This window comes from Mytilus edulis, chromosome 5 (assembly GCF_963676685.1).
Source record: "Mytilus edulis chromosome 5, xbMytEdul2.2, whole genome shotgun sequence".
Lineage (NCBI taxonomy): Eukaryota > Metazoa > Mollusca > Bivalvia > Mytilida > Mytilidae > Mytilus > Mytilus edulis.
This window is the reverse complement of record NC_092348.1, coordinates 76,636,761-76,649,468: the sequence shown is the minus strand read 5'-3', so window position 1 is coordinate 76,649,468 and position 12,708 is coordinate 76,636,761. Positions and strand designations below refer to the sequence as shown.

At 30.5% G+C, this 12,708-nt stretch overlaps 1 protein-coding gene across 2 annotated transcripts in view; it reads left to right on the top strand.

The window, feature by feature from the left end:
- The window catches only part of LOC139524486 (uncharacterized), a 44,316-nt gene extending 42,170 nt beyond the window's left edge, over positions 1–2,146 (top strand). Inside the window, exon 8 of one of the 2 annotated variants that reach the window (XM_071319278.1) lies at positions 471–2,146. The gene's annotated coding sequence lies outside the window, so the exon portion shown is untranslated. The remainder of the gene's footprint in view (positions 1–470) is intronic. The other variant, XM_071319279.1, reaches the window with a different exon arrangement.
- The last annotated feature ends 10,562 nt before the right edge of the window (positions 2,147–12,708 follow it).

The window sequence follows — 12,708 nt, the reverse complement described above, 5'->3', positions numbered from 1 at the left end:
TACAAATTCTATTTTTAAAGGCAAAAAATTGTTCGTGAACTACCCCTTAATGTACTGGTTTATCGTAGCTCTGTTGAGGTACATTTCCTTGCAACAAATATGGTTGAATGTGTCTTTCTGTAGATTTAAACACACATGACGCCTTCTCCGCCCCGCTATGACCCGCAATTGGCTACAAAAGAATTTAAAGTGTATTTCGGTTTGTTATCGCAAAACAATTGTTACTAGTATTGTGCTTTTAATAAGATAGGTAATTTATTGTTTGCTTTCATGCAGACAATAATTAGTAAATGTACACGTTTTGCAAGTTTGTTATAACATTGTATGGTATATCTTTTCATTTGATTGTCAAACACATATTTTACAATTCAATTAAACAGGAACTTGAAAAATTTCTCAGGTTAGAAATATTAAAACAATAATTGTATTTTGAGAAAGCAATTTTGCATGAATATGCTTTAACTTTATAGGTAAACTGATGGGATTTAGTACTTAAACTTCTTTTGGTGACAACTCGGACCAGTCTAGTGAAGGCAATACAAAAAAGTCTGAAAGACTGCTTAGACCACGTATTAAAATTGCATTGCAATGTTGTAGTGACAATGTACAGATACGTGTTGTTTTATTTCTTTCATGAGTGTGGTTTTTTACGTGACTGTGTTTTTTTTTAAATTATTATTAAAAAGTTAAGAAACTGAAGGTGGATTCTTTAAAGTCATCATCGTAAACATTCTAAAACAAAATTTAAACTTTACATTAATATTTCAATCACATGATATTATCAGTTAATTTAATAATCTGTGAGCAAAAACAACTAAAGTAATTTGGTAGTTTCTATGTTACGATGAGATGATGGTATTCATTTATCTAGTAAGGTATTAAAAGTCGTTAGTCCTCAGGGCTCAAAAGTTTTTGAAAAACCGGAATATTTTTTAATGACCCTCTCTACTTTTTTAACATAACTGATCCCCTTCTTGATGATGTTGACTCCTTCCAAAACATTTTCATCACTGTGCCTTCACTTATTATTTAATGACAATCCCTATTCTGCGAATGAAACACGAATACAATCAAAACATAGAATTTTAATCAAAATTTCAATCTGAATCAGATTTATCAATCACAACTTCGATATAGAAATACTATTTAGTTATATTTTTTATTCAACAGGAATATTAACCCTTTGAAATGTACATATGCAAAATCAGGTATATTATAGGTAAAAAAAACACACTAATTCGGGCCCAGTAAAAAAGAAGATACAAACAATTTTTATGTATGTTTTAAACAAAAGAGTTCATACTCATAACTGTAAATTTGTTAATAAGTAACTTTGGTATCAAATAAAACATTTAGTGTTTAGTAGTACTGAATGCAACCTATAAAGTAAGGGACTATGCATTAGGTTTGTATTCCATACTTTTATATACATTATAAAGTAACATGTAAATAGATCATATCATCAGTAATATGACCTTTTTACTTCATTCTAATTACATTGTACTGTTAGAACGTAAATAAATATACTTCCACAGAACGATCATTATAATGTATAGTAATTTGTGACATAGACATTAAGTTTTGCAGTTATCACATATAGTATATTGCTAACAACAAATTAGAGTTTGTGTTTATAACTAGAACTACCGAATATTTGTGAAAAATACTGTTGGTATCAACTTCATTTTATTTTAATTGTATATTGTTTAAAATTGCCAATCAATACAATAAAAGATAAATATACTACAGCTATCCCTGCTATTAACAGCTAATCACGATTATAGTATTTAACAGTAGAAGATGTAATTCATGACACATATCAAACAAAACAGATTTTATAAATGCGTGTTGAAAAAAAATACTATAAAGATTACACATACTTGTCTGAAGATTCAAATCTCAAAATTGGTATGATACTGAGAGGTTGCAAATATTAATCAGAAGATTCCTTCAAGCAGAATTATGAAAACATAGTGGTAAACATAAAGGTGAATGTACATGAGAAACTAAAAAAGCCAGGATTGGTATTCTTGATGGTCAAAAAGAAAGATTAGCGACTAATGTTTATCATGTATTATATTTTTTAAATTTATTTAATAGTATTTTTTGCATATTATTAAGTTTGTTTTCATTTTTGATATGTGTTAACGATTTGTTTTATGTTTATGTTTTTCATTTTGTTATAATGTTATTTTATTCATACTTTTCAAATCAAATAAATTATGTTAACAAGTTTGGATTTTTTGCAATGCCAGTTTACTAGCTGTGGAGCAGTATTATTTGCGGACCATAGAGCTACGGATTTTTCCTATTTCAAAACGTTCGGAATTGCAACCAAGGTTCAGGTCGCACTTATTTCCCAAGATAATATTGTTTATAATCCATGCATATTGAATCTCTTCGTGACGTCACGAAAATCAGGAAAAGATAACTCAAATATCCTCGATTTAAATAGCTTGAAAGAATTATTATTTCTGTTAGTATTTAACTTTAATTAAACGTACATTCATTTCATATTTGAGTTATCTTTTCTTGATTTTCATCTTGTTTCGATGGGTGTTTGCTGATTTTAGTTATAAATTGTAACTGATTATATACAGAAACAGGTCCGCCTAAAAAGGGTGCACACTTAGTCCCAATTGAAATTACGATAACTTGACGATACAGTAAACGAAAAAAATGTTCACGAACGTTTAATTTTCGCGCAAAGAAAAAAGAAACGCCGATTTAAATCGTCGCGAACATTTAACATCTGGGTCTTTGTAAAATTTGAACATCGCACAATTGATTTGCCGAGAGTTATGCTTGTTGATTTGGTTCATAGTGTACAGAATCTCCATAGAGAACAAACATATCTAGCAAAATTTCAACGGCAGTTATAGTATCTTACCAGGTCCAATTGACATAGTTCTTTTGTATGTTTTTACTGATGAACAATAATAAAAAAGAGTTTAAACACATTCTGACTTTTCAAACGCCCATTTAATCAGCTAACCAACAGAAGCATGCAATTTACCAAGACCTTCCAACGACTTTCCAAAAGTAATAAATTCCGCTATTTTCATTTACCAAGTGTACTAATAAGTGGAATAGACAGTTTATTGGTGCAAAACTGTATCAGGACTTTATCATTTTGTTAGTTCTAGTGAAAAGCCTGCGTTACATGAAAACTCCATTGGTTTTAGAAAATAAAACATCAAGCCGTTCATATACGTAACAGCTACATAATTAATTTACAATAGGGTGAATACTCCAAAACGACATATACGTGGATGTACTGTATTTTAATTTAAAATAACAACAATGATCATATATAACGTTGGTATGTATTTGGAGATTATATTTGGGTTATATTTGGGTATGCATTGCAGATTTTCCCTTTATGTGTAACTGATAGTGGGTCGTATGTGCCTACAAGTAATTAAGATTATAGATAACAACATTTGATATGAGTTGTATTATGCTGTTAATATATTTTTGGTGTTAAGTGATATGCAGCAATTATTTTCCACCCGAAATGTCACACAGTGAATACGTAATCGACCACTTAATTTGATTTTCACAAATTTATAGAACATCAAAGTATATTTATAAATTAGAAGTATACATGTACAATATATCAATAGCAGTGTTTGTTCTCAATTAGTTATGAAATATCTTGACATTTTATTTAAGTGAACACTATTTGTACTTCCCCAATTTTACCATATAAATTCCATTATATCATATATATTTTGCATCGTCATCGTTCGAGTATCCTTTGTCAATTGATGCAAACGATAACAAAACATATTACCACATTTTTGCTGTTAAATTACATAACATTATAACTATAAAGCTATTTAAGCTTTAGAAATAGTGTATAGGAGGTATAATCTAAAGTTGACATTAAAACAAATAAAAGGTTGGCTAATGTACGTGGTTTATGCATTTAATCAACATTTCAATAACTAATCTATTCTCAAATTTATATCTATATCAAATGTTTTGTAAAGAATTATCAAAGGTAAAGGTTGTTCGTGGTTTTTTGTTGACTATTTTGTTGAATATCATGAATATGCTTTAATTAAATCAAAACAAGATATAATGAGACATATTTAATAATGATAAATAAAAGATATGAAGCTTTATTTACTTGTTTTAAAATAATTAATTAACATATTTCGTGATATGTTTAAAATGTTCATCAGGTCAAGATATATCTGCTTTGATATTTTCAGACGCAGTAGACAATCCGTTGTTATGCTGCTGCCACAGAATTGGTAATGTTAAGGAAATTTGGCAGTTTTTTTTACTTTCTTGAATATAATAATAGATACAGATAAACTGTAAACAGCATAACTGTTCATCACAGTAACAACCACAAATAAGTCAACATGACAAAATTGTCCATTATCACAAAAACCGTATTTTTTTTGCTATCGTAACAAATATCTTCTCATCTGCAACTACTGAATATAATTATACCAAACTTGGTCTAAATTATCAATACATGTTGGGTATCTGTTTACTCAAACGTATCTGATGACCCTGCCCATTAACCAAGATTGCCACCATTGCCACCATTGCTAAAATTATACTTTATGTTATGGGTTTACTATTGATGTCTTTGGAAAATTGTCAATTAAATGGTCACAAATTAAAAACTAATTCAAATAATGATAAGGGGTCTTCAGTAACTATTGTAAATCTTCAAAGGGAAGACCTGCTTTACATTAAACTACGATGATTACTCGTTCAAATTAAAACAAACTTGGTCTCAAATAAAACATCATTGGGGTATTTTATACTATTTATTGTGATTTTAATTTTACATGATTTCAAAACCATTCATAGCATATACAGGTGAGCGATACTGGCTCCGAAGAGTCTCTATTTTACGAGTTTTTTTAAATTGTTTGAAGTGATCAGTTTTTATATCTACTTTAATAAATCCAGTAAAGGAAGGTTATAGTTTAAATTGAAAACTAATATACGGATGCACATCATTATTATTTTTACCGACCTAGTTGGGTTTTTCCTTTGGTTTTGTTTATTTGTTATGAGTAATTGATCGAAATAGATTTCCAGGTACTACTATTGTTTGTAGATTGACATATAAGTATGGGGAATATATGTTTAATACAAAAGTTAATCTTTTCCTTAACTTTTTCAAATCTAGTAAATTGTGTTCACGAAATATCGTTTCACATGCTTGTATCAGTTTCGACAGTAATGAACTTATAAATGGTCACATTTTCCTAGCAGCTACTTTTTGAGAGTTTCATCTGTTTTAACAGTACCCAAAGTAATGGTCTGGACGATACAATATATATCAGGAAAAAATTGATAGCGAATAATATTTTTAGGATAATGTTAAGGAATGATATACCAAAATGATTTTCAAGTTATTAGCTAATAGTGTATCTTCATGCTTGTAGTCCTTTTTTCTTTATATCAAAAGGTCATACAAGTCACCCTAAATTCCATGCATTCCAATCTTTTTTGTTTTAAATAAGACTTAAGAGTTACTGCTTAAATACCTACTCAAGAGGCGTATTGATTCAATTCAGATATGGATGCTAAAACGTTCCAAAGATCTGCTTAAGAACAAACAATCGAAGCTCTCTTTCAACTTCCAATAGTATAAAACATTTGATTTTCCTCCCTTTATTCAAGTGAAAAAATTGTGAATGGATATGGAGAATGTGTCAAAGAGACAACATCCCCACCATAGAGCATACAAGAACCGAAGGCAACCAAAGGGTCTTAAATGCAGCGAGAAACTACCGTACCCGGAGGCGTCCTTCAGCTGGCCCCTCAACAATATTTATACTAGTTCAGTGATAATGTACGCCATACTAAACGCCGAATTATGCACAAAAAAACTAAAATTAAAAATCATACAAGACTAACAAAGGTCATACATAAAATAAACAGTCAAATTGAAAACAATAGTATCTGAAACTGGGAGAACATCATTTAGATATTAGATGTAACTGGTTTTGAACTAGACTTTAATAACTGTCGATGATCTTACTGCGGTGCTTTGTGTCTATTGTTTTCATTTTAGCATGTAACTAGGACTGTACATAAAGCCGACATTGTACGGCATGGGATTGTGTCATCGTCGAAGGCCGTACAGTTGTTTATAACTGCTTCCATTCACTCCATTTTAATTTTGTTTGAGAAGTTTAGCAATCTCATCACATCTACTTATTTTTATCATATCAATTATCTAGTTATCTTCATTGACATCGTATTTGGTTCGTTTGGATGACAAGCAACAAACAATTACGTTGCTTCTATCAAAAAAATAGTGTAAGGGGGACACTTTTGAACGTATCTTTTCCATCTAAATAAACTCATCATAGATACCAGGACTACATTTTGTATATACGCCAGACGCGCGTTTCGTCTACAAAATACTCATCAGTGACACTCGAATCCCAAAAAGTTAAAAAGGCCAAATAAAGTACGAAGTTGAAGAGCATTGAGGACCAAATTTCCTAGACGTTTTGCCAAATACTAACTTGAAGTAAAGCTTAAGGATAAAACAGATAAAGCTGAGTATGCATTATATCATAACTCATATCTAAAACCTGTATTAAACAATATCAAATTATTTCCGTATAACTCTTATCATTTCTGCAAACCTATTTGATATCATTTTTATGAATATTGACAACATCGATGAACATGCCATTTCAAACCTCGGACATGATGCATATTGGAATTCGGTTATTACATTCAACATAATAACGACAAACTTCAAGGGACAATTACTAAAAAAATGGTAAAAAAAACATGTTATTATTTTTATAGCATGACCTGATTTTATTCCGAAATCGGTTTTGTAAATATTTTGATGCAACAAACCAGACATTTCTCGTGACGGTTTGATTACGCGTAAACTAATTTACATGCCGCACATTTTCGTCCTAGTTTACAGCTCTTCGAAAATTAGGACTTTGTCGTAAAAGAATACCCGTTTTGTTAAATGGAAAGATTTTTCATGTGGCCGAAACACACGAATGCGATACTATTGACTTGATTTACACTAGTACTGATTATTTACTTATCTTGGATACCTCAGTGTTGCATGAGATATGATTAATTTTGATATAGCTTTCAGGTACTTCCGACTTCTCCGAAATCGGAACTATGAGAGTTAAGCGATGTTGTGCCTTACTTGTAAGACAAGAAAAACACAAAACAGTAATAAATACAATACGAAAGGTGAATATAACAAGGAGGAATACTTAGCATAATCACAAAACGCAATTACCAAAAGAAGAAAAAAAGAAGAACGGAAAAACTAAAATAAACAATAAATTTCACAGAAAAATACAAATTCAGAAAAAAAAGCAAACCCAATCAACAACATCTTGTGAACCAGTTCTGGTTGAGATAAAACCAGACAAAAATCCTACAAATGTATAAACGATAATAAGCAAAGATTGCATTTTAACAACTACACTTTTAATCCACCAATAAAACTGTCTAAGGAATCAATCAATACATAATATTAATAAAAAGAACATTCGGCATGATTGCCAATTAGATAAATCTCTACTAGAGACCACACAAAGTAGTAGTTGACTCAGGTGGACCACTATACAGCCTTCAACTAAGCATATATACCATAAGGAATAGTAAGATAAAAAAGGAAACGAAATGACAAAAGTTAAATAAATCTAACGAGAAAACGTACGGCTTTATTTATCTACAACACAATAAGTGAAAAACAATCAAGAGCCTGATATTCAGTTGTTGTCGTTTTTTTATGTGTTACATATTTGTTTTTCGTACATTTTTGGTACATAAATAAGGCCATTTCTTTTGTCTTCTTTGAATTGTTTTACATTGTCATTTCGGGACCATTTACAGCTGACTATGCGGTATAGGCTTTGATCATTGTTAAAGGCCGTACGGTAACCTTTGATTGTTAATTTCTGTGTCATTTTGGTCTCTTGTCGTGAGTTGTCTCATTGGCAATCATACCACATCTTCTTTTTTTTATATGATATACAGAAGCAGACGACAAAGCATGAACAACAGGCAAATGAACCACATTTAGAATTGGACGGGGTTTAACATGGCTCTTTGTTTAAGGCCATACTTTGACGTATACTTGTTAATTATTTATTTATTAAAACTTGGATGGAAGTTGTCTCATTAGCATTCTCAACACATCTTTTTTTTATTCATTTTGATTGAACAAAATCTAGGGCAGTTGTGTAACATTACATCCTAAATACAAGCTATACATATCAGTTGATGGAGGCTAAACTCATTTAACCGATGCACACGGAAACACAAATAACAAAAAAATACAGAACGGACGTAATAATGTTTGTAAACATGTCCGTAACTTGACTTCCATGAGGGAAATACCCACGCAGCTTTCCGTAGAAAATTAATATTAAATATTCAAATGAATCTTAAAATAGTATTAAGCTAATAATTTGTATAGACAGTATTACCTATAGCGATTGAAGGATGTTTGCATTCTGACCTGTGTTGATTTGTTCAAGAGTGTTAATTACACGCATAACACTAAATCAAGTTGGTTTTCAATGTATGCTTACCGATCAAGTCGATTTCTCCACGTTCAAAGTGCCCTTAGAAGGTGTATAACGAAACTGGCTACCTACACATAACTGGAATAGATACCTGATTGACTGATAGACGAATATCTAGTAGAGGGTTTGCATTGTAATATCGATTTTTTGTATAAAAGTCGATTTGAAACAGCAACATATTCTTAGTACTTATTACATAATGTATTCTAAACCACTTTTTTATTAATTTTATTTTCGTACGTTTTCATTCATGTAAAGTACATTTTCAATGAAAACCTTTTTTTTTAATTCCTCAGACCTTAGATATATTATACTCTACATCAAACATCCATTTGATGTTTAAAAAATCTAATAAGTCATACATACATACAAATTTACAAACCTTATTCAACTATGAAATAGATAATTCATAGTCGCAAACAATGTTTGTTAATTTGACAACAATCTACTTCATATTCGAGAACATATTTGTTAATTTGACAACAATCTTTAGATAAGAAGCTATCATTGATTATGTGGTTATTTAAATAATTTAGTGTGTATTGCAGTGTTTGTTTTGGTATGTGACTTATAATCTCGATTGCCGACTCGTAATAAAGATTCTAGAGTTGAACTTTTGTTTGTGTTGCAATATACTGTTAATAGATTTTTGCGTTTAAGTTATACTTAATGAAGTGATTATTTTTAGCACAAAACATTGTATGACAAAAACTTCATTGACTATGCAGCTAAATTGACTGATGTATTGCATAAATGTCAATGGAAACGCTAAAATCCATTGTATATCTTCGTGTGAAGATTGACCTGTTTTAGATTAAGATTTCAATCTTTTGAATTTCTTATATTCTCAAATTTATAAAATAGTATTTGTACATACAACACTCGGGAAAAAAAGAGATTCGAATAATATTATACATGTCCTTGGCATGTCAGAGACAGAGACCAGATTATTATAGGTTTGATATTTTCAGCTTTAAATACTTTTTTTCTAACGTGTTAAGTGTATCGAAAGTAATGTTTTTTCTCGTTTAGTTTTTCTCTGTATTATAGGGTTAAGTTAACACAAATGTAATTTTTATATAACAACTGTTTTCTTGGCTAAAAGTTTGCGTCAAATCACAGTTGACAGACGTAACTCGCGAAGGAGGGACCCGCCTTTTTGAATTGATTGGATCAAACAATGTTCGATTACTACAATATTTATCGAAAATAATACAACACCTACATCGAATTCGCCGTTTGTGATTTTATCCGAAATTTGAATCGTAGAGGTAACGTAATAACCTCCAGTTTGTAAGTTATCATTTGTATGACGTCACGTTTAGCCATGAAGCCTTCGCGCCAAAATCACTACTAGAGTTTCGGGGAATTATTTTGTTTGTCAAATTTATACATTTTTTCAAGCCCTTACATTTTATTTCTTGTTGTAATGCATTATGATAGGACGGTGGCAACTCTTCAACTACTGTACTGTTACTCCCTAATTATACTACGCTATTCGAGTACACTAGTATAGTTCATAAACACGATATCTATATTTTTTTCGAAATTGATAAACAAATATGATGTTCAAAAAGATAAACCTTATTTCAGCCCCAGTTTTATTTGGGATCCAGTCTTCAGTGTTTTGTTCATAGTCTTCAGTTGTTGAAAACCCGAAAACATGCTATCTGGTCTTTTTCCGTAAAATACTAAAAATCGCAAGACATGTTTACAAATAAAGGTTTTTAGGTTTTTACATAAAATAATGAAAAAAAGTAATTCTCCCGAGATCACAACTTATACATTAAACTTAAGAAATCAGCTCTCCGTCTCATCTTGTTTTCAGTTATTGTCAAATTACAAACATTACAGGCTCACATAGTATTAACCATGCGACAACTCGAACGTATTAATACTAAAACAGGGAAGAGCTTCATTTATGAATTGATTTTGAACAACTGACCGAAATAAAACAATGTTTAATTGACTTAATTGTTTTATTTACAGTCAAAAGAAAATCATGAAAACTTGTTCAAGGTTATGTAACTAATTATAGACAGCTTATTGCATAACAACATATTTATTGATTTAATCACACAATGCATTGGTAAAATGATTCAATTGATGTTTTTTTTTATGTATAGCTAATGTGTTTCCTGTTAAATAACACTGCATACATGTTTGAACCTATCAAATTGGCTCTACCTTTTTATGTTATATGTTTACTTTGTTTTAATTATAAACTACCGAACTTCCGATGATGTTCAGAAAAATTGTCACATGCCGAACGAGTGTCAGATTTCCCGCCAGAATCAAACTGTTCAATATTTAACTGCATTTCGATGTTTTGAGGGTAAATGAGATACTACAATTTGGTTTCTGGATGTAAATGTAAATTCTAATCTTTCCGACGTATATGTAAGGTTGGATGTAACAGATAAAGAAAATGTGATTGCGGAAGTTGATTATGAATTTCTATGCCGAACTCTTATTTTGTTTTCTTCAGTGTTGATCGTGTAAATTAAATAGTTAACCGAATTACATTTCTACGAATTGCTATTTATAAGATCGGAAGCCTTAGAAGAGTAGTATCTATTTCAATTTCAGGTGAAATAATCACTGTAAAATATTGACTACATTTGTACTTTAAATTTTCCTTGTGCTTTAGACAAAATTAAATATTCTAGGAAAAAAAGAAGATCAATACTGTAAAAATAGTTTTGAAAGTATGAAACGCCTAGGGGATCATCACATTCAATAAAATAATTTGAAATGATTTTGTTTAAATAATTTATTCTTCTTGATGTAAGTTGATATATGATAGATATTAATTTTAAAATTTTTGTTCTATAATTAAAAAGGTTAGCTATTAGTTAGGCCTTTATGCTCATTGTTTTTAGGTAATAGATACTTGATTGGAGTAATTATTCCAAGATTTTAGATATGATTTGTTGCCTAAAGTGAAGGTTTAAAAATATCATTTGACTTCATTTAAAACCTATAACAATAACTTCTGGTACGTTGTTGAGGAAAGCAGCACGCAGAATTTGCCCTTGAACAAAATCGCTACAAAATTGACTATAATCAGCCGAACAACTAAAATATACGATTTTAAACGGTAAAAAGATTTCGTTTCTGATCTTAATGTGATTCATTTGGCCATGTTCTCTGAAAACCGTTTTCGATCCTGGTACCTTTGATAACTATTTCGACAAAAAAACTTAGGCTAAACAAGAAGGAATTTGTATATATAGTCATAACGTCACTATACGTCGGAACACGTTGCTTACCAAGTATTTGGTCAATTTAAGCTTTCATTTATACGACCATGTACGACCATTGTGCTATATTGTTCTGATAAACCAATCACACCATATTCTGGTATAAATTGATAAACAATATACAATACTTATTTAATACTCTACCTGTATTTTTCATAGTTAAACAATTAGGCGTGTCAAACCCAGTTGTGAGCCCAACGAGGAAAAAGTGTAGTTAATTTACAAAATATTTGCACATTCCAAAGCGTATTTTCCACACGTTAAGTATAAAAAAAATCCAAACTGAAAGGAAATTCAAACGGAAGTTCGTTATCAAACGGCAAAAACAAAAGCTCAAACACATCAAACGAATTGAAAACAACTGTCATATTCCTAACTTGGTACAGGCGTTTAATTATATAAAAAAATATGTTTTCACACTGGTTTTATGACTTGCTAAACTAGATGCTCTAAAGAGCCTGTGTCGCTCACCTTGGTCTATGTGCATTATAAACAAAGGGCACATGAGTTAAATGTATGATCAAATTGTGTTTTGGTGATGGTGATGTGTTTGATGATCTTACTTAACTGCACTGCACATTCTTGCTGCTTACAATTATCTGTACCTATAATGAACTTGGCCCAATAGTTTCAGAGGAGACAATTTTTGTAAAATATTACAAAAATTTACGAAAAATTGTTAAAAAAGGGCAATAACTCCTTAAGGGGTCAACAGATCATTTTGGTCTTGTTGATTTATTTGTAGATCTTACTTTGCTGAACATAAGTGCTGTTTACAGTTTATCTCTATCTATAATACTATTCAAGTTTATAACCAAAAACGGTAAAATTTCCTTAAAATTACCAATAAAGGGGTACATGTAGCAACCCAACAACGGGTT